At 37.9% G+C, this 23,213-nt stretch overlaps 2 protein-coding genes across 12 annotated transcripts in view; both read left to right on the top strand.

Moving 5' to 3' along the window:
• The window catches only part of LOC127864454 (uncharacterized), a 69,267-nt gene extending 60,211 nt beyond the window's left edge, over positions 1–9,056 (top strand). For 3 of the 10 annotated variants that reach the window (XR_008042025.1, XR_008042024.1, XR_008042026.1), the window contains exon 13: positions 8,398–9,056. The gene's annotated coding sequence lies outside the window, so the exon portion shown is untranslated. Of the gene's footprint in view, positions 1–1,600; positions 1,750–2,567; positions 2,840–6,060; positions 6,189–6,600; positions 6,785–8,397 lie in introns of all 10 variants that reach the window. The other 7 variants (XR_008042013.1, XR_008042009.1, XR_008042033.1 and 4 more) reach the window with 6 other exon arrangements.
• The window catches only part of LOC127864460 (uncharacterized), a 47,880-nt gene that overhangs the window by 6,061 nt on the left and 18,606 nt on the right, over positions 1–23,213 (top strand). The window lies entirely within an intron of this gene.

Raw genomic sequence — 23,213 nt, 5'->3', positions numbered from 1 at the left:
GCAACACTGTCAGGAGGGTAGCTATATTTTAAATTAACAGGACCTAGTTGTTCTCAGGCCTCAATAAAATGAAACTATGATTTATGTTTAGCCACCATATACAGAGCAGGTAATCACGTGATAGTCAAGATGACTACGTCCATGCCAAGACAGTTATTTTTCGGCGTCTGATACCCTTTACTACATTAATTATCTTTTAAATGACGCTCACTATCCAGCCATATTAGTAAAATGTTTTTCGTTTCATATTAAAATTCGCTTTAAATCTTGACTTTACTACCCGCCGATTTTCTTAGTGGAGCTGTAATTAGGTCATCCCGCTAAGTTTTATGTTTGAGCCGAGATCTAGGAAAATGTGATTAAATGCATGTGCGTAAAGTTTCGTCACATATAAGTCTTTGCCGTCCGCACAGGCTAATCGGGCACTACATTTTCGCCCATAACTTAAATTTTGCTCAGAAAAGACGGCATTTTTAAAGAAGATTACAATAAGGGCGGAAAGTGTCTTCCTTGATTAGCCTTGTACGACACTCTACGCACATTAAGTCCGATTTTCCCAGAGCGTGATTCATGTGTTGCATTCAGGGTTTTATGCTTTCCAGTGGTTTATAGAGAAATATCAGTCAATTAAAAATGACAATGCACTGTTTAAAACAGTGAAAGTAACAGTGAAATAACGTTATTGCTTATATGTCGTGATGCCATTATTTTAGAGTAATTCTCCAGGTTAAATACCCAAAAAGTCATTTGTAAGCATAAAATATAATTTAATTGCTTCGCTGGAAAATCGATTTAAATTCACTCGTGATCATAGATTTCTTTATGTGATCAAGCCTGAATTAAAATCCATATTCTACCAAATCCACCAAATATCCTCTATTTCTTTTTTTCCGAGTAGCCGTCGACATTTGTATCTGGGATTAACTGGAATTCCCCTGACGTCTAAGACGACACCGTGATTGCGACGTCACTGGGAAAGTTCACAACTACGGACCCTGATACCACGTGTTCTGTGACGTTACCTGTGACAACCGTCTATGAGATCAGAAAAGTGGCGTCACCGACCGATGCCCAGAAACCGGGTTACAATTTAGTAAAAAATAAATGGGCCGCGCTCTGTGAGAAAGGGGTTTAATGCATGTGCGTAAAGTGTCATCCCATATTAGCCTGTGCAGTATGTATCAGGAACGACACTTATCGCTTTTATGATATTTTTCGTTTCAAGAAAGTCTCTTCTTGGCAAATTGTCCTGTTAAGGCGAAAAGTTTCGTCCCTGATGAGCCTGTACAGGACCGCGCAGGATGATCTGGGACGACACTCTACGCACATGCCTAAACCCCCATTTTCACAGAGGGCGGTTCATATAAATATTTGAACTGTTGCTGTAAGTATTTAACTTATTTTTATATGTCGGTATTTAACACGTCTTAGTAAACGTAACTCATACGAGCCTCGTTCTTGGAAAACGGGGCTTAATGCATGTACGTACAGAGTCGTCTCAGAATAGCCTGTGCAGTCCGCGTACGATCATCAGAGACAAGATTTTCCGCTTTGAAATATTAATTCGTGAGGGCTGAAATCTAGTTCCATTGTATTACAGAGTTCGAAGTGTGGATCAGTAACGCCGTTACCCAGGCGTCTATCGACTTCAATGACCAGGCTGTTCCGCTGCCGCAAACAATCAAGTGCACAGACGGAAACGTTGTCAATGACATCACGGGGACGTTTAACGTCAACATCGTCGACTCGGTAAGTTGCGTTCACATTTTTAACCCATGTATGCCTAGTGGACTCTCCCATCCTTCTAAATGGGATCAAGTTCTTTCCAAAATTAGGGATGTACAGTATATTTATAACTATAGTAAGAATATTTCTTTCAGAAATTCATTGAAGCAAACAGCGCAGACCCTGATGAGACGCCGCATCATTCAGCGTCTCATCTGGGTTTACGCTTTTTACCAAGGTCTTTTTACTAGACGCTAGACATAAATGGGTTAAAGGATATGGAAATCCTTATGAATTGCTTGAGGAGCATTATACTGTTTGTATATTGTGTATGCTCTTTCAAAAACGACCAATCCTGTTTTTTTTAGATACATTCTCAAGAACTGATGCAATTCAATTATAAACAATGACACTTCGTTTCGAGTGTTTGTCGCTTGAACCCAAAAACGCAAATTGCGCGTAGCTATGACTTAGCAGCAACAACTTATTCCGAGTCTATTATGTTTGACATATATATTTGCTATCGAGAGAAACATTCATTTTTTGGCTTGAGCCAATGTTGTTGGCTTGAGGGTTTAACAACGTTTTGTTGAAAGATTTGAGCCTATTTCTGAGAAGACCGGGTTTGATGCGTGGGACTTTTAAAGTGTCGTCCCATATTAGCCGGTGCAGACAGCACTGTTTTGGACGTGTGGTCTTTGATTATTGATAAAAAGTATTGACTTGACTTTGTTCTAGCTAGAAATTCAGTGAATATCCAAGCCAAATGGTAACTAGATACAGAAAATCTTCGATAGTGTTAACGTAATATCCTGTGTAATGATTATATTATTTGACTTCAGCCGCCGGTTTTCACTGCACTGCTACCGGATCTAACAGTTTCGACGGTCTCAAACACGCCACCGAAACCCTTCACACATTCAGTGTCACCGATAGCGACGACACCGTTACGTGCTCTGCAAGAGTGCCGGAAAACGCTCTTTTTGAAGTGGTCGCCGGCGTGGCACCAAGTAATAAACTGGAAAAATCAATACCAATTTAATCCTCGTTCTGGGAAAACTGGGCTTAATGCATGTGCTTTAAAAGTCGTCTCTGAGCGGACCCAGGCTAAAAGGTAACGACACTTTTCGCTTTTATATGTTGTTTTCGTTTTTATGAAGTCGATTCTACACGAAAATCCAGCTTAAGCAGAAATTGTCGTCCCTGATTAGCCTGTGTAGACTGCACATGATAATCTGGGACGACACTTTACGACCATACATTTAGCCTAGTTTTCACAGAAAAGACTCAATCGAGTCACGGATAAATGCGTTTCAAGGTCACATCAGTTTAAGTTTTATATGACCTCGTATATAATACTCATTTTTAATTGGCTAAGTCAGATAACGCGGAGACGTTATTTTCTACTGTATGCAATCACAGTTGTGCCTTTTATCATACCGTTATGGTGATATCAACATTATAAACGATACAGGATCAACGGGGTTCACAGGGCTTTACACACGAGCGGGGCAGAATGTAAACACAACGTTAAGAACTTTATTTTGTAAATATCTTAAGTTGTTGAGATACATTTGCACAAATCTTTTGTCAACCAGTATAAGGCGTTGTCAGTCGCTGTAACACGTTGTCAATTAGTATAAGGCGTTGTCAGTCGTTATAACACGTTGTCAACCAGTATAAGGCAATGTCAGTTGCTATAACACGTTGCCAACCAGTATAAGGCGCTGTCAGTCGCTATAACACGTTGTCAACCAGTATAAGGCGCTGTCAGTCGCTATAACACGTTGCCAACCAGTATAAAGCGCTGTTAGTCGCTTTAACACGTTGTCAACCAGTATAAGGCGCTGTCAGTCGCTGTAACACGTTTTCAACCAGTATAAGGTGCTGTCAGTCTTTATTACACGTTGTCAACCAGTATAAGGCGCTGTCAGTCGCTATAACACGTTGTCAACCAGTATAAGGTGCTGTCAGTCTTTATAACACATTGTCAACCAGTATAAGGCGCTGTCAGTCGCTATAACACGTTGTCAACCAGTATAAGGCGTTGTCAGTCGCTTTAACACGTTGTCAGCCAGTATAAGGCGCTGTCAACTGCTGTAACACGTTGTCAACCTGTATAAGGCGCTGTCAGTCGCTATAACACGTTGTCAACCGGAATAAGGCGTTGTCAGTTGCTCTAACACGTTGTCAACCAGTATAAGGCGCTGTCAGTTGCTGTAACACGTTGTCAACCTGTATTAGGCGTTGTCAGTCGATATAACACGTTGTCAACCAATATAAGGCGATGTCAGTCGCTATAACACGTTGTCAACCAGTATAAGGCGCTTTCAGTCGCTATAACACGTTGTCAACCAGTATAAGGCGCTTTCCGTCGCTATAACACGTTGTCAACCAGTATAAGGCGCTGTCAGTCGCTTTAACACATTGTCAACCAGTATAAGGCGTTGTCAGTCGCTATAACACATTGTCAACCAGTATAAGGCGATGTCAGTCGCTATAACACGTTGTCAACCAGTATAAGGCGCTTTCAGTCGCTATAACACGTTGTCAACCAGTATAAGGCGCTTTCAGTCGCTATAACACGTTGTCGACCAGTATAAGGCGCTGTCAGTCGCTGTAACACATTGTCAACCAGTATAAGGCGTTGTCAGTCGCTATAAAACATTGTCAACCAGTATAAGGCGATGTCAGTCGCTATAACACGTTGTCAACCAGTATAAGTTGCTGTCAGTCGCTATAACACGTCAACCAGTATAAGGCGCTGTCAGTCTTTATAACACGTTGTCAACCAGTATAAGGCGCTTTCAGTCGCTATAACACGTTGTCAACCAGTATAAGGCGTTGTCAGTGGCTATAACACGTTGTCAACCAGTATTAGGCGCTGTCAGTCGCTATAACACGTTGTCAACCAGTATAAGGCGTTGTCAGTGGCTATAACACGTTGTCAACCAGTATAAGGCGCTGTTAGTCGCTTTAACACGTTGTCAACCTGTATAAGGCGCTGTCAGTCTTTATAACACGTTGTCAACCAGTATAAGGCGCTGTCAGTCGCTATAACACGTTGTCAACCAGTATAAGGCGTTGTTAGTGGCTATAACACGTTGCTACCAGTATAAGGCGCTGTCAGTCGCTATAACACGTTGCCAACCAGTATAAGGCGTTCTCAGTCGCTATAACACGTTGTCAACCAGTATAAGGCGCTGTCAGTCTTTATAACACGTTGCTACCAGTATAAGGCGCTGTCAGTTGCTATAACACGTTGCCAACCAGTATAAGGCGTTCTCAGTCGCTATAACACGTTGTCAACCAGTATAAGGCGCTGTCAGTCTTTATAACACGTTGTCAACCAGTATAAGGCGCTGTCAGTCGCTATAACACGTTGTCAACTAGTATAAGGCGCTGCCAGTCGCTGTAACACGTTGTCAACCTGTATAAGGCGCTGCCAATCGCATTTTATTCCGATAGCTTAAGATTAAAGAACACATCATTGAATATGTCTGAAATCGGTGCCTAAATTTCACGTTGCGTGCAGCGTAAGCGTGTACATGAATGCGTTACAAATCAATTTTTGGAAAAGAACACAGGCTTATTAAATCAATTAATTCTGATGTATTTCACATTCCATAAGCAGCATTAAAATTGTCTTTTATGCACAAGTTGAACATCTCAAGAAAAATTGTTTAAACAAATTATTTGAAGAAGCACCACAAAATTAATTGGATTCCTGCATCAGCGCTAATAACTAACATTTATCGAGCAATTTGCCAAAAGAGGGCAAAGAATAAGAACATGGATGAAATAAGTGCGTTTAAAGCACGGACATCGGTTAAAAATCCCCACTATTTGGTATAAATACGTGCGAAGGTCGAGAAGTCTTCTTGCTTATAATAACAATGTTATGTAATGTTTCATTTGAATGTTGTTTATCGTCGATGAAGTAGGATTATATAATGCATTTTTTCAGATAAAAACATTTTTAACACTGGGTATGGACGCGCGATCGGAAAACGGGGTTAAATGCATGTTGGAAAAGTGTCGTCCCAGATTAGCCCATGTTAATTAGCACAGGCTAATCAGGAAAGGCACTTTTCGCCTAAACTGTTTTTACCAATAAGATAAATGCTAAAAATAGCGGAACGTATCATCCATGATTAGCTTGTTCGGACTTCACAGGCTAATATAGGACGACACTTTATGTCCCGTTATCCCTATCGTCCTTGATTAGCTTGTTTTTACTGCACAGGCTTACATAGGACGACACTTTACGCACATGCATTAAGCCCCTTTATCACAGATTGAAGCTCATATAATTCATCGCTTGAACGTTTTCAGGATTTACAGTTAACATAAAGATGGGGGTTACGCTAAGAGCAGCGAACGGACCTTACGTCATCAACGTCGACTGCTCAAATGGCGACAATGACGTCACTGGGACGTTCACAAAACCAGTGATCGATACGGTAAGTTGTCTTACGTGGGCAAATTTACCGGATTTACCGAAAACCTAAAAAATAAACCGGTATGTACGTTTTCAACAATAGATGTTCAAGTGAATGTCGTTACACCGAAACCAAAGGAAACCAAACAGTCATCCCGACCAATGTGCCTTCAAAAATAGATGTTCAAATTAATGTTGTTATACTGGAACAAAATGATAACCAAAAAGATCATCCCTTCAAATGTTCCCTCAACAATAAATTTTCCCACTCACGTGGTTACACCGAAACCAAATGTAAACCGAAAGTCATCACGGCACCTTAAAAAGTGCCCAAATAATAGATGTTCAAATACATAAGGTTATGGTAACCAAAAAAATAAAATTGACGCCTGGCTGTTAAAGGGATTATTTTGATTGTCCTTCTGTTTTGGCAGCCGCCGACCTTTGTGTCCGGGATCCCCTGAAGTTCCCCCAACGTATCTGACGCTACCGTCAAGCAGACGTTACTCGGGAAGTTTAAAACTACAGACCCAGATACGGCGCGCTCTGTGACGTCACCATCCACCACCGTGTATGAGATCAGAAATGTGACGTCACCGGTAAATGTATCTCAGCCAGGTGAATAGTCATTAGAAACATTAGTACACAGTTAGTTTATTTTAAACCTATTTATTTTAGCTCAGTTGCATTGCAAGCCTAAGACTTGTCGTAACGCTATCGAGTCCTTTTCTTTTCTTGGGTAGAAATAGAACATAGTGTATTTTGGGGAGATCTCAAGATCGCTATCACAGTGGGGATCGGACCCATGACCTCCCGGTCATGCCGCATCATGCGGCGTCTCATCTGGGTCTACGCTGTTTGCCAAGGCCTTTTTTCTAGACGCTAGGCATAAATGGGTTAATTTCCGTCAGAATTATCTTATTATATATATAAGGCACTGTCAGTCACTATAACACGTTGTCAACCAGTATAAGGCGCTGTCAGTCACTATAAAACGTTTTCAACCAGTATAAGGCGCTGTCAGTTGCTGTAACATGTTGTCAACCAGTATAAGGCGCTGTCAGTCTTTAAAACACGTTGTCAACCAGTATAAGGCGCTGTCAGTAGCTGTAACACGTTGTCAACCAGTATTAGGCGCTGTCAGTCGCTTTAACATGTTGTCAACCAGTATAAGGCGCTGTCAGTCTTTATAACACGTTGTCAACCAGTATAAGGCGTTGTCAGTCGCTATATCACGTTGTCAACCAATATAAGGCGTTGTCAGTCGCTATAATACGTTGTTAACCAGTATAAGGCGCTGTCAGTCGCTATAACACGTTGTCAACCAGTATAAGGCGTTCTCAGTCGCTATAACACATTGTCAACCAGTATAAGGCGCTGTCAGTCGCTATAACATGTTGTCAACCAGTATAAGGCGCTGTCAGTCTTTATAACACGTTGTCAATATAAAAATATTCAGCAATTAAGATGTTATCAATAAGGGCACATAGTGATCCAGCATACTGTTCCAATAGAGGATGGAAAACAGCGGATGCTCATGAAAGGGCAGGGCGGCCTTTGGAAAGGGCAGCGTGGCGCTAAATTGCTTTGAAAGGGGGCAGTTTGGCGCTACAAAAAATGGCATGGTGCCGCGCCACGGTATAAAGGCATGGATAAACACTGTACTGATGTCTGCTGCCAAGTGTCATGATTCATGGGCAGTCAGATGAGTTGTTGGGATATTTAGAATTAATCAATTGCAATCTAAAAAAATAAACACAATAAACGTTGTCGTGTAGTAGTGAATTTGGTCTTATTTAAAAAATAAAAACAGTTATCTCCAAGTTTAAATTTGAATTTGTAGTTAAGTCAAATACATTTTCCTCCCAAACACGCGTTATTACTGGGGACCTTTGGATTGGAAAAAAACAACGTTATTGCGTTAAAAACTGGGAAATTGATATTGTTTTTTTTGTGCATACAAATACCTTAAAATGAAGAATAGTTTTGTTTTAAAATATTGCATTTACTATGTTAAACTGTTATAGCTAAACTAGGAAAATAACTAAATGTTGCAATTTATTATATATAAAAAAGATATGAATATTTGTTTATAACTTTTGTTTAAACCTTTAATTTGTAAATTTAGGTAGTCAGTTCAGAAAAATATGAACATTAAGGTTTGGAAATGATGCCGAATTTTGGCCTCAAATTTCACCAAAAAAAGACCATAGTTTGTTGTGTAATTTCAGGAAATCCTCCAGTAAGGATAAGAAGTTTATCGCGGCTGATGTTGACACATATCTCTATGAGGTTGGGGGAACATTGGTGAACGCTGCCTGCCCGACTACACGAACATGTTGGCTCTGTACAAGGTCAACCCCAACGCTGAGTAGGTCTTGAAACACAGACAACGCATGAAAGCCGATTAACCGCGTCTTAAAATTGTTCGACAGAGACTGAAATTTTGCTGGCAGAGAGAATGGGCAAAACCTCGTATTTAGCTGTTCTGACAAAAGCCCTCCATCCCATTTCTTTGCATAGCTCTCATTTCCATTTAGAGCTCCAATAACTATTTTGAGCTCCCATTTCTATTTAGAGCTCACTTGTGTTTTTAGAGCCCTAATGTCTGTTTAGAGCTCCAATTTATATGTATTGCTCCCATTACTATTTAAAGCTTCTTTGTTATTGTATTTTTTCTGCAAAGTATTATACATGTATTATAATTACTGATGCTGGCCCTTTTTGACCCATATCCGACAGTGTTGTCTCATTACATTTAATGTTATGTGCATCACAAATGTTGCGCTAAGTTATTTCTTGTGTTTGTATACTAGATGATTATTAGGAATATGTACTATAATAGTAAATATGGCTATACACATGTTATTAAATACGTCTGAAGATTAAAGGGTGTGTGTGTATTTTTTGTTGTTGTCAGACTTAATCCTTGTATAAATTTGTATTTGGGACAACAGGGCTGAATGAATGTGCGTAGAGCTTCTTTCCAGAATAGCCAGTGCAGACCGTACGGGCTAATAAGGGTGGACACTTTCCGGCGGATTTTTTAAGCGTAAAGGAAGTAAACAAAAATCCCGTCTATACGGGAAGTGTCGTCCCTGATAAGCCTGTGCGTACAGCATTAAGCCCTGTTTTCTCAGAGTGCGGCTCATTATAATCCATGTTTGCGATTGAATAGGAATACTTAAGGGTATTTACCATAAACTCCCTGGTTTAATGAAAGAAATTTCTGATGTAAACACCATCACCAGCACATATTGGGCATTCCACACTTTATAGCCGCTTAATTTTCCGAGCAATTAAAACATACCAACATAAAATCATGTAAGTTACCTTTGTACCCATTGATCTCCATACTCAAATACTGTAAACTTAACTCAAAAACAAAAAATGACAGAAAAAGATCATGTCCCATATAATAATGCGTTTAACAGTATAGACTTCAATGACTAGTTTTATTCTAAAATTATATTTTAGCCCCGCTCTGTGAACAGAGGGTTTAATGCATGTGCGTTAAGTGTCGTCCCAGATTAGCCTGTGAATTCCGCACAGGCTAATCAGGGACAACATTTACCACTTTTATGATATTTTTCGTTTTAAGGAAGTCTGTTCTTAGCAAACATTAATTTAGGCGGAAAGTGTCATTCGGACCGCTTATCTGGGACGACACTTTTCGCACATGCATTAAACCCCACATTCCACAGAGCTAGGCTCATTTAATTTGCGTTAATCTTTCATCTTTACTTTATTTGTAGAAACCATACGATCATCCTACCGGTTCTACCCAGGGTTTTTTGTCTGAAAATATTAAAATTAATACATCAGTGTATTAATATTACAGACACTCGCTCGTTGAATCAATATTGCCTTGAGCTAAGCGAAAAGACTTTTCAAACACAAAAGTGCGAACAAACTTACACTATTATTTAAGGGCTAACTGTATCCGATAATTGAAACCAAAATCGTGATCCGCGAAACTAATTGACTGATTGACTGAGTGAGTGACATTGTGATTGAGTGACTGACTGAGTGAAGGAGTGAGTGAGTGAGTGACTGACTAAATGAGTGATTGATATGCATCTATTTAAAATGTATTCGTCACCATTAAGGCATAATAATGAACGTATCGAAACTACTGGAAGTGCGTCCCTGGGTTCTCCCTGTGCTCTGTGTTGGAAGCTTAAAGTGATATTATGGGCATCTAACGGTATGAAGGCGTCTATCGCAACCGCTGTGTTTATTTCTGGTGTGTTCACTTCATATACACTTATATTTGTTAATGCAGCATCAACATACTAAAACAATATGCTGGAAAGAGCAAAATAATCCATTTGAATGTCAACAGTACTTTCGTTTTGACAACTGACGACGGAAATGATTCGATGAGCGATGTGAGTCTAAATGCAGTTTTCATGCAGATTCGTTCATACGACACAAAGACACAATTTTGTTTTACGGATCGCTTCGGCTTAGAGGACTGGTTGAGTCATGTAAAATATAGAAAATAATACAAATTTTTTATATACAACTGGTAGCAAGATGAGTTGTAGATAATGGATCAGTTACCACATTTTAACTAATTCTTTTGACCTGTTAATTCTTTTCAGCTCAATTCAACAGTGAAAAAGTGCCCATACTATCACTTTAACAATTGTTTATATTCACATTGTCTTGTTTATCTATTCATCCATTCATTTATTAATATGATCGTCCGTGTTAGTGAGATAAATAACTCTCAAATCTTGAATGCAGCGATTAAATGTAATGAAATGTATTATTTTCCGTAGTTCAAAATACAACAAATGCTTAAATATAATGGTTAGACTTAACCACCAATCAGTCAAACATCAATACTTCTTTAAGGGGTCCAGATATCGGAAAAGTAGCACCGGAATAGGATTCAGGAAGACAAAATCACATAGATTGGACTATCTTATTGTTTTATTTCACTGGAATGTAAGGTGTACTGGGTTTTGCGCTTCTATTAAAAGGGTGCTGCATTCTTATCGAAATGCACAATTTAAACTCAATAATTCTTTAACGAGTCGAGATATCGAAAAATTAACACCGGATTCGGATTCAGCGACACAAATTCATAGAGATTTCACTATCTTATTGTTTGATTTCGATGGAGCGAACGAGCTAGCGAGCGAGCGTATTTCAGTTGTGCACGTAAATAGGACTGCGTGAGAAATGGGTGCTTAATGCAAAACATTTATTGATTATAACTTTTTTTTTTTTTTTTTTTCATTTTATTTTTCAAACTTTTAAACAACACTATAAACTGTTTATGTTTTATTGAAAACAAAAAATAAATAATTTTTTTTTTCATTATATGATACATATTTATTAAATGCTTTCCGGTGGTTTATAGAGAAATATCAGTGATTTAAAACTGATAATTTCACTGTTTCAAACAGTGAAAATTATCAGTGAGAATTATCGATAATTTTCATTGTTTACTGTGAAATGACGTCATTTTTTTGACGAAATGACGTCATTATCCCAGCAAAATTCGTTAGCTGAACTCTTGAACAATGTATATAAACTGTGAAAAATGCATTAAATAAAAAGAAAATTTGTTGGATTCGGTGGATTATCGATTTTAATTCACTCGTGATCAGAGAAAACAAATATTTTCACTCGTGGCTGCGCCACTCGTGAAAATATTATTTTCTATGATCACTCGTGTATTAAAATCGATAATCCACCGGATCCCACAAATATCCTCTATGTATTTTTTTATTTATTATTTAAAAATTGATAACTTTTGAACGGCTGTAGATATCTTAAAAATTCCAACGAATTCGTGATCAGCGTGGTCATAGGCATATAGAAATAAACATCTCTTTATTTTATTTCAACGTTTTTTTTAATAAATAAATTATTTATTTATGTTTTAAATGTTACGGACATAACATTTCGCACCTATCGCTTCAATATCATGTTCTTAATTCTATCCTACAGTTCTGCATTTTAAAACAAACGTTTACAATATAGTTAGGAAACTAAATCACCCGCATCATGCCAACAACTGAGTCTGGGATTGAAGCCGGATCGCCTTGGTGAGAAGCGTGTATACCGTAAAACAAAAGAGTGTCTTTGTGTCGTATGAACGAATCTGCACTAAAACTTAATTGAGATTCACAAAATACGGATGATATTCAAATGCATTAGTTTTCTTTTTCCGGGATGTTGTTTTAGTATGTTGATACTGCATTAACAAATATACATGTGTATGAAGTGAAAACACCAAAAATAAACAACGGTTGCGATAGACACCTATACACTGTTAGATGCCCATAATATCACTTTAAAAGAGCAACCGACATTGATTGCTATTAAAATCGTTGATTATACACTGATTGATACCCAGGACAAAATGTTCAGTACATAACCCAGAGGGGTAAATGAGAAAACCCAATAGTGACCAGCCAGGCAGCCTCAAACTGTATGCGGCTTCGGTCAGTATACGATTTGGGGTTGCCTGACTGGTCAAGAGTATATTTACGCAGTTATTACTTAGTTGACACTGCATCTGATGAACGGCCGACGTTTATGATCCTGCCTTTTCTTTGCATCAGAGTGTGCAAGGCTAGTATCAGTTTTAAAGATCAATCGATCTTATTCCGAAAGATGCAATCGAAAACGTATATCACGCAGCTTCTAAGAAAATCCCATTCGCCCAAATGCAAGCGAACGATAAACCTTCACCTCAATAAATGCACCACAAACTCTCGTCTGTCAACGTCGCTGCCAATGACATACATGTTGCAGACACACTTAGGAAACAGTTGATAACCACTAAAGGAATGGGCGCGATCGCGAAATGGCTTTTCATCCAGAAGAGAAAGAGAACTCATTACAAATAAGCACTACTTTCGACAATCACCACGTGAAACAAATATCTTAGTGTGTTTTCACCATAAATCAGCCAATCGTGATGCAGCGACTATTTCCGGAATCCCCGGCAAAATGTGAAAATTACCATGACTATTTCCGGAATCCCTCGCAAAATGTGAACATTATCATAATTAACCAGGCAGTAGCGCATGCCCACAGCATATTCCGCATACAAAGCAACTCTGAGTCTCTTCGCAAGTGCAGCAACGCTACATTACAGTGCACACAACATACATTCATTTATCTCTTGCGCTAATCATCACCGCTCAATAACAAATCACTCAAAACACAATACGAAATCCGCTTCGAACTAATTTTCACATCCACTTCTACTTTCCTTTTGCTGCTTTCACGAGCCTGATGCTTTCACTTTCACTTTACTGGCGCAATCCGCAATTACATGACTTTGCTCACATACGCACGCAAATTAACAAAGCAACATATCACATACATAGAGTAAATACACAAATAACAACGTACTAAATCACTTGGCATATATCTTTGCTCTTCTCAAAAATCACTGCCATCAAATGCCCCTCATACGCGCTATTCGCTATGTCGACAACAGCCCTTTCAACATAGTAGTACATAGCCCTACAGCAACAACAACAAGCGATTGAGGAAAGACACATAGAGAATAATAGGTTAGTGTTGATTATAGATCAGGTTTATCATGCGAGGCTTAGAAAACAAAAAGCACGAGCCTTGGCGAGTGCTTTTTCGTTTTCGTGCCGAGCATGATAAACCTGATCTATAATCAACACTGACCTATTATTCTATTTATCCCACTTTTTATTCAGTAAACTTTTTTTATTTAAACAAAATAAGTTTTCACGAGTGTTTGTCGTACTTTGATAATGACTGTAGTGTAACCAAGGTCAGTGTATTACTCCGCGTTCCAAAAATAACCGCTGATCAAATAATCATTTTTTTAAATCAGAATATCGTTCTGTAACAAAGTGTCGAGCGTTATTAATTACAATTTTAATCATATTGAATTGCAAATCTTTAAGTTTTATGATATCAATATGACATTAAGTTGTTATATACAAGGAACTACATTTGTTTACAACGTAGCCTAACACCACACACAATTCACTTTCGATGTCAAACTATCGAGTCGATCACGACGTGCACATTATTTGCTTCTTTGTTATAATATGTGGTTATTTCGTGACGAAATAACAAAGATTACTTGGATTTAAGCTAATTATATACATTAACATTTTGAATGTTGAAAGTGGCACCAAAGAATTGTGAGGCAAAGTTGTTCGAACGCTGGTGAACCGTGAAGTGACTGGGTGGGGCGAACATCAAGATCAACTTGTTCGACGGTAGACAGTGGTTGTCTAGGCTGCATTTCGGCCATAGTTTCGGTGCGTGAAGGTGTACAAGAGGAACTGTTGGATTGTTACATTTACTGGACTGAGCAAGAATGAACAATTTTGCAGCTGTTCAACAGATATGTTGGAATAATTGGTTAAGGACTGGCCATTTTTGTGCCCTGTTATTGCCATGGTTTCAGTGGGTGGATATTTGTATTTCGAAATTTTTGGACCAGGAATTTGCGAACTGAGTGGTTCGTTATTCTCTTGTGCTTGAGAAAGCCGGAGTCTTTTGCCATGGCCTTCAGCATCTGACCTAACTTGTTGACACCCAATTGTTGACGCAAGAATCACCGGGATGCAGTGTCATTTGTGCGTATTGCCAGGTAGAAAAGATGCTTTGAAGAAAAATCAGATGGATGCATATCCGAGTACAGCTTGTAAATTAACACAGGATTTCTTGGTCCAGACGATTGTTTTCTACGGTCAAAGGGGAGCAACTCGCACTGACTTCTTCAAAGGGGAGCAACAACAACAGAACCTATTTACATAGTGTTAAAGGGGCCTTTTCACAGATTTTGGCATTTTTTAAACTTATTCATTAAATGCTTTATATTGATAAATGTAAACATTGGATCGTAAAAGCTCCAGTAAAAAAATCAAGAATAAAATTTAAAAAAGGAAAAGAACATTGCCCGGAGCAGGTTTCGAACCAGTGACCCCTGGAGTCCTGAAGTAAAAACGCTTTAGCCTACTGAGCTATTCCGCCGAGTACACATACTAACCGTATTTTATACGTTATATAAGCAATCTTCGTAGTTTCACAAAATTTAACGACAAAAACAGAACTCTCCAAATTATTCAATCGTTTCGCGTTGCAACGCTTTATAATTTTTAGGTTTTAAAATCGTCAAAAGATGCATATAATGGCTATATTAGACCATGGTAAATGTTCAGTATTACTGTTTCCTCACAAATATCATAACTAAAACGAAAATTTGCGAATCTGAAACAACTTTTTTCAATTTTGTCAATTTACCAAAGCGTGAAAAGATCCCTTTAAATTTACCTAATACTTGAGGTTTTAATAAAAATAAATGACAAAAAAACACGTTTTTTTTTGCTACTTTCCTTTGTTTTAAGGTCATTAAGATTGACAAACATTTGAGATTGTTTTTATTATTGATGCACTTGGCAAACACAGGTGACGAGGTGCGTGGGAAAAAGTAGTCCCGGTTCGGCAGTTGATGACGTCATTTCGTGCCATTGATTATAGCCTTGCCGTTGATTATAGATGAAATTTAATAAACGGGGCTTTAATCAACCGATTTCGCTGTAAAAGTGGGATAAAATGAATTTCTCAATCTCCATGCAGAGTTGTCGTTCCTTGCTCTCACATACAACCTCTGCCATCACAAGAAAATCCTACCAGATTCGGTAGGACGATATTATTTTTTTATAAGTGTTATATTATGAAAAGTAGTATCATTCTCTTTTAGATTTTCAACATATTGAATAAGTTTAGGTTCATAATAAAAAAATAAATTACCTAAATTAAAAAAGTAAAAATAACGACGGGACATTTTTTCGATTTTGTAAACATGGCGTTCACTTCTGAAATAACGAGAGCTTTTATTGAATTTTGTCCATCTTTTCAGCCTAAAGCGAAACAGATTGAATGTTTGGAACATTTTTTAGCAGGGAGAGACATAATTGCTAACCTTCCTGTAGGTTATGGAAAGAGTTTGGTGTATCAGATAATTCCAAAGTTGTTGTCAATTGTGAAAAAAGATGAACCGCAAGCGACGCTATTAGTCATCTCTCCATTAACAATCATTCAAAATGAGCAGATTGAAACTCTGAAAAAGTATGATGTAAAGGCCTGTAGGCTTTCTTACCATGAATGTGATGGAGAAGTAGAGGTAATTGCATTGCATTATCATTATTACTATTAGAAATATTATGAAGACTTATTACCAGGAGACTTTGCATGCCTTTTTGTGACTATTTTATACCCATATTTTCAACAAAACAAAATATATATGTACCTTTTTGTTTGTAGCATTTAAACATCTCTTTATGTGTGGAATGTATGTATCCCGGAAAAGTAGTCAATATAAATTGCCGCCATAGAGTCTTTTGGTGATTTTTGCTTTGGCAGACTCTTGGCGTCAATAGTCCTCTCTATCTTTTTAATAGCGAGAGTTCCGACACGAATTTCGATCGCATCACTCCTGAATTTAAATACACACATATTTGTGACTATTTTGAAAGAACGTTGCCTAAATAGTATAAATTGAGCAAAATATATCGAAATTTACCTGTTAATAAACTATATTTCGAGTTTGTTTCATCCAATATAAATCCTTGTATAGTAAAGGTTCAAGTTATCTCCCTGGAACTGGAGGTTAAATTCAACTATGTTTGTAAGTGAGTTCGAACACAAAATTTATTGTGCAATCTGCGCAAAACAGTAAGAAATGAAATTGGAAATAGTAAGAAGAAGAAGCAAAAAAGAATTATAACTATTATAACTCAAAATATTAGAATTGACAGTAACGAAATACCCCAAAAGTAATAGGTACGAAATAGCTATGGTACGAAATAACAACAACAACAACAATGCCAAAATGGTTGCCTTTGAGAAAATGATTGTTCCACGTCTTTGATTTCGAATGAAATATAGGTAATTTTTGTGATCTAAGTTCATATTTGTCAAACAACGGGTAGATTTCAGATATATACACTTGTACATACTGTAATTCCCATAACAGTATTGTATTTATTTTTCGTTATGGTTTTTACAGACCGGAGTTTCAGCGTTCTTCTTCTTCTTCTTCTTCAAAGTCTTGACGATCCTAGTGGATCAACCGAGTTGTAGCACCCGTCAGGCTTTTTAGTTATCAGTAAATTCCCAGCACTATTCCCAGAACAAACACTCTTTGAAATTGTATTAAGCGGACGCGCGGATGCAGCACCTTTCGACAACTCAAAAATTTTAAAGCGTTTCGTATGCAATGTAAAAAATAGACGCCGACATTGAAAATCAATTTTGTGAAGTCTCTGGCATTCTACTTTGGAAAGTTTGTGCTTTTTGTAAAGAACAGTACAATCAATGAGAGCAGTTACTTTCTGATCTTGTGTGTACGATTGCCACAGACATGGGAAGGATTTTTCAATCTCACTTTCTATGTCACGGAGGATAGGATCTCGTACCGCAGACAAGCCCGAACATTCAAGGACCATGTGTTGAAGTGTCTCAGGAGACTTGTAGCACACTCTGCATGTGTCATCTACCTTGTTTTTACTAAAGGATGCCCGGTCACTCTGCAAAATGTACTTGCCACACATAAACTTGAGTTTGAGTAATTGCCGGTTCGCATCGTATGTAGAGACCGCCTGTTGTTGTAGAAGAGGGTGTGGTTTTCTTGGCTTAACCATGTTCATGTTAAGATTTTGCAAAGTTTTCATTGTTTTTGATTCAGCAATTGTCTGTTGTAACCATATATTATCTATTGTCCTGTTAACTGTTCTCTTCCAGTGTTCCTTCTCTGTTGGAGACTCGAGCAAATCTTCTGGATCGCCAAGTTCATATAGCCAGAATAACTTACGGATGTCTACAAACCAACTAGCGCTCTTGTTGCTCTTTATAGTCAACTGTCTAACAGCTATACGACGTTCCACTGCACTTTCACTTTGTAGACACACATTGTTATACATGATTAAAGCTCTCTTGTGTATTTGGATTTTTACTGGAAGGAGACCACTTATTGAGTAGATTGCAATGTCAGGTGTACTACTAGGTAACACAAGTAGTTGCTTTAGTATTCGTTTTTGAAAAATTTCGAGCTTATCAATTTGTGTCTTTTTAGGTAAAATAATTTCTAGTCCATATAACAGAATGGGAATGATGTGCATTTTCAAAATATGTAGAATTGATGGGACGTCCAAACCACCAGCACCATAGAAACCTGACGACATAAAGCTATATACTGTTCTTCGTGCTTTTTGAATATTGTTATCAACATTTTGTTCCGCTGTAGAGCTGATAGTGTGAGAACGTTTCAAACCTAGATGAGTACAAATATCAGCGTTTGTAATTTTATTTCCATATATTTCAAAATCTTCTTCAACTATTTCTTTTCTAGAACTTGTAACCACTTTGAGAGCCTCCGTCTTTTTAGGCTGTAAAATATATCTTTCATAGTTGGCAAATGTTTCGGCCATGCTTATAAGAACTGATGTTTCTCCTGGTTTTTCAGAATTCAATGTAACATCATCTGCACATGCACTAGTGTTGCACCTAACATCACCTATAACACATCCTTCTTCCGCCATCTCTAAACGTTTCAGCAGAGGGTTTATGTAAATTTTGTATAGGTCAGTACTGGTGATCCCTCCTTGTCTCACACCTTGTAGAACCTCAAAGGGGTCTGATCTTGAATTTGCCCATTTCACAACACTAGTCGACTGCATATGAATACTTTTAAAAATTGTCCAATGTCTATCATTAACGCCAGAGTGGTATAACCTGCGTAGTAGGTGATGATGATCCACAACATCGAAAGCGGCTTTTGCGTCAAGGAAAACAAGGTCAATGTCCTCTCCCTTATCTTTATACTCGCGGGCAACCTCTTCAACTATCAACGCTGCGTGAAGTGGTGAGGTTTTGGCAGTGAACCCCCGTTGGAAAGCACTCTGGTCTTTTTCAAGAGTTGGAACGAGTCGTATTTTCAGAACCATTTCAAGAATCTTTTCTATGACAGGTAGCACAGTAATTCCTCGGAAGTTACAAGCGTCGTTCCTGGAACCCTTATTTTTGTATATCGGTGTTAAAATACCAATTTTCATACACTCAGGCACATATCCAGATAACATGATAGAATTCAAAAGTTTCAAAATCACATTTTGTAGAATAGGGCCACCATTTATTACACATTCAATAGATAACCCATGGTAGTCAGGTGCTTTCCCGCGGTTTATTCCCCGTATTGCCCTTTGAAGTTCCTCAGGAGTAATTGGCTGTACTTCTGTTTCAAAAACCATATCACTGATGTGGTTACACTCTTTGATTACTGTTTTGTGATATTCATTGTTAAAATTTGGGTTTTCTGAATGTCCCGCTAGCGCTTTGAAATGCTTCTTGAAACCATCAGCTACCTTGTCGACTCCTGTGAAAGATTCACCATCTACATTTAAGTATTCAATGAAACAATTCTTGTTCTTTCTATTTTTATTGATAAGTTTATGAAATGTCTTAGGATCTTGGGCTCTAGAGTTCAAAATTTTGTCACGGTCTTGCATTGTTCTTCTGGCTTGCTCACAGCGGATTGAACTACGAAAGAGTCTCTTTGTGGTTTTGACGTTAGAGAGTAACTGACTATTTGGATCTTGCGGTTTGCCTTCGGTAGCCCATTTCTTATACGCTTCACGCTTGTCTCGAAGAGCGATTCCAATGTCTTGCGTCCAGACTTTTAGTTTAGGTTTGGAGTTCATATGTTTTATTTCAGTTGAATGCATATTCATAGTGTCTTTCATAACAGACATAATGTTCTGAGCAAAAACTTCGATATTCTGATTTTCTTTAAGTTCATTTGGTTTAAGCATTAATAAACCTTTTCTCATGTCTTCTGCAAATGATTCCTGATTGATTTTGTCCCATGTAATTTTAAACTTTTTTACAGATTTTTGAACTTTGTTTTTCAAAAGAATTAGTTTATTAACTTTAACTGATATTTGAACTGGGTGGTGATCAGATACATTAGAGTCGAGTTGGTTCAACACAATTTTTCCCATGGACTTACTGTTTGCATTTCTGAGTTTCACAAGAAAGTAATCTAGTTCACTTACTTCCCTGCCAAGAGAGTTTATGAAAGTTTTTCCACTGCAGTCATATTTTAAATTCAGTTCGTCTATCATATGTTTGATGTAAACTGTTCGTTTTAGAACTGGACCGTTCACCGACAGATCAACGTTCAGGTCACCTCCTATAATGATGTCATGCGAGTTTTGATATTGTAGAATTATTTCTCTTAAGATGTCAACACATTCTAGAAATTCTGTTTCAGTTTCAAGTCCACCTGTCGTTGGGAGATATGCAGCTACTATCAGATATTTTGTATGTTCTAACGCTAGCTCCAAACACTGGAGTCTCTCATTTCCGTCGGGTAGCTCTGTAATGAGGTGATTAATTTCTTTCCTCCATAACACTGCTACGCCAGCGTGGCCCCTGTTACGTTGTCCAGGAGGTACTGGATTGTAGAGATCACTGCATTTTCCTGCTGAGCAGATATTACTTCCTATTTCATTCAAGAGATAAAGTTCATATTCATAAAGCCATGTTTCAGATAACAATACGAGTTGAGCAGTTTTAAATAGTTCATTGATGCATGTAACACTAGTTTTAACATTCTTGCAGTTGTATGCGACCATATTTATAGTGTTTGAGTTAGTTTCTTTGTTTTGTGCTATCTTCTTTGGTTGATATCCTGGCGCTCGGCTAAAAAATGATTCTTGTCTATTGATTGCCCTTTTGTTAGGTTAATCGTTTGGCTTACAATAGGTTTGTTTGCATTGGACAGTTCAGCAGGTTGGTTATCAGGTTGTTCACTTTTATCAGTATTAGATGGTTCGATAGTTTCAATATCAGGGTTAGTGTTACTAGATTTAAGCTTTAAGTCCTGTTTAATAACTTTATCGACTTTTACAGTTCTTGTTTGTGGTTCAGTTATTATATTGCAGTAGTTGCTAATGTTATGCTTAACTGTCTTGGACAGTGTTAGACTTGAATTACTCTTGTTACTGTTTGTGTTATACTGAGTGTTGCTTGGAGGTTTGTACGAACGAGACTTTAGTATAGGTCGTCCCTGCATCACAGCGTGGAGCTGGTTCCTTGGAAATGCCACGAATCCTTCAGGGAGAATAACGTCACCTTCAACCTTCGTCACACTGCCTGTTGACTGAGGCACACCAGTATGAGTTCGCCCATCTCTTTGATTTGTAGTGTTAGCATTTTTTATAACATTGGAGTATACTGTATTTTCATTCAATTTTTGGTTTGGAATAGTTTCTTGAGCAGTCTGCTGTTTCTCAATGCTTGTGGTAGTTGGTTGTGTTTGTGTACTAGATTTATTAGCGGTGTTACTTGATGCAAGCCATTGTGAACCAAAGCTTTCTAATTATTGACTCACTTTTTTTAGAACTAGACTTGTCACTTGACTGTGAATTGAAGCTGCAAGCTCATTGTTTTCGGATGTACCATTCGACTGTGTTGGGTGGTTCGAATATTTAGCAGTTTTCTCAAGGGATTCAACTTTGTTTTCCAAGAACTCAATTTTATTCAATAGAGTTTTAATTGTCCTTTCGTGTTCTTCACATTTAGCTTCATGTTTTTTAATATATATGTCAGTTTTTGGCTTATGCTTGTATGCTTCTGATAGTTCTTTATCTTTTAACTTTAAATCATTTTGCAATTTCCTTATCTCTTTGTCTTTTTCATTCAAACCTTTTAGTAGAGCTCGTTTTTCGTCTTGGATAGCAATCACATCTGTGTCTGTACTAACCAGCTGGTTCCCCTGTAACTGCAGGTTGCTATCGACAGACTGCTCTCCTGCCAGATTTAGCTGCTGATTTTCCCCTACACATGCCAAGCAGGAAGCTGTAATATTGTCAGTGTTAAACACAACACAATCATGATGACAAATACCTTGACAAGTTTCACAGACAATTTGATCCTGTTGTATGTTCTTACAACAGATATAGCATTGTTCAGTGTAAAGAACAGGTTCAGTGTTAATCTCTTCCTCGGTAAGAATGGCAAATGCATTTGAAACGGGTATATTTGGTAGAGCAGGAATGTTTAACGTAGAACGGTTTGCCGTTATTTTTACAGGTAGAGTCCTTGTATTATCATGCTTGGCACACAATGTACATGTGTATGGAGCATCTTCAGGTTGGTTTTTAACAAGTTCAAGTTCAGTGTCGTTCAAATTCAAGCATCCATAATGTATCCAATGAGATTCATTCTTATGATTTACTGTACATTCAACCCCAGTTTTTAGAGTTCTATTACACTTGAAACATTTAACCTCAGGTTCATCACTATTGGTAGGTTTACTTTCAGTACTTTTCGCCCTAGTATTAATTGTGTTTTTTGAAGAAATAGAAGTTTTTGCCTTACTTGATTGTTCAGTTGCTATTGTAGAGTTGAGCAGTGCACTCTGGATACTTTCTGCCAACAGTTGATTCACACTGTCTAGGTTTACAGGTTGTCCATTCACAGTAGCATGCCTTACAATGTTCTGTATCGCTGAAAGGTGCTGCCCTACAAACAACTGTGTATTCTGTCCATTTACCATGAATTTACTTGTAGTTGCATAAATGTTCATAGTGTAGAATTTATATTTTATGGCATATGAAACTGAACTATTTTTCTGATCGACTGTCGATTGGATAACTGTATCATCTTTGACTGATGTATCATTTTTATAGAAATACAGAGCAGCTTCCTTAAGCAGTTCGAAGGTAGCCAGATCAGCGACGATTACAACATTGCCGTTCTTAATTTCGAAGTCCAAATGTTTTGTACGTCTAGCTGCAGATAGTGTTTTTGCTAGACTCTTATCCATTCGGAGCTGATATTCGGTTACCTTTTGTACTTGTACGGTCCGACTTCCAGAGGAGCCGGGTACTTCAGGTCCCTTACTTTATTCTGAACGCGAATTATTTCAGCTACCCGGAAAAGTAACCTTTTGAAAAAAAAAACTAATCTAGTACAAATAATTCTGACCCATTCATAGTACTTTCAAAATCACACACGG

This window comes from Dreissena polymorpha, chromosome 1, assembly GCF_020536995.1.
Source record: "Dreissena polymorpha isolate Duluth1 chromosome 1, UMN_Dpol_1.0, whole genome shotgun sequence".
NCBI classification, from domain to species: Eukaryota; Metazoa; Mollusca; class Bivalvia; order Myida; family Dreissenidae; genus Dreissena; species Dreissena polymorpha.
Note: the sequence above shows the minus strand (reverse complement) of the source record. Positions and strands in the feature narration are given on the sequence as shown.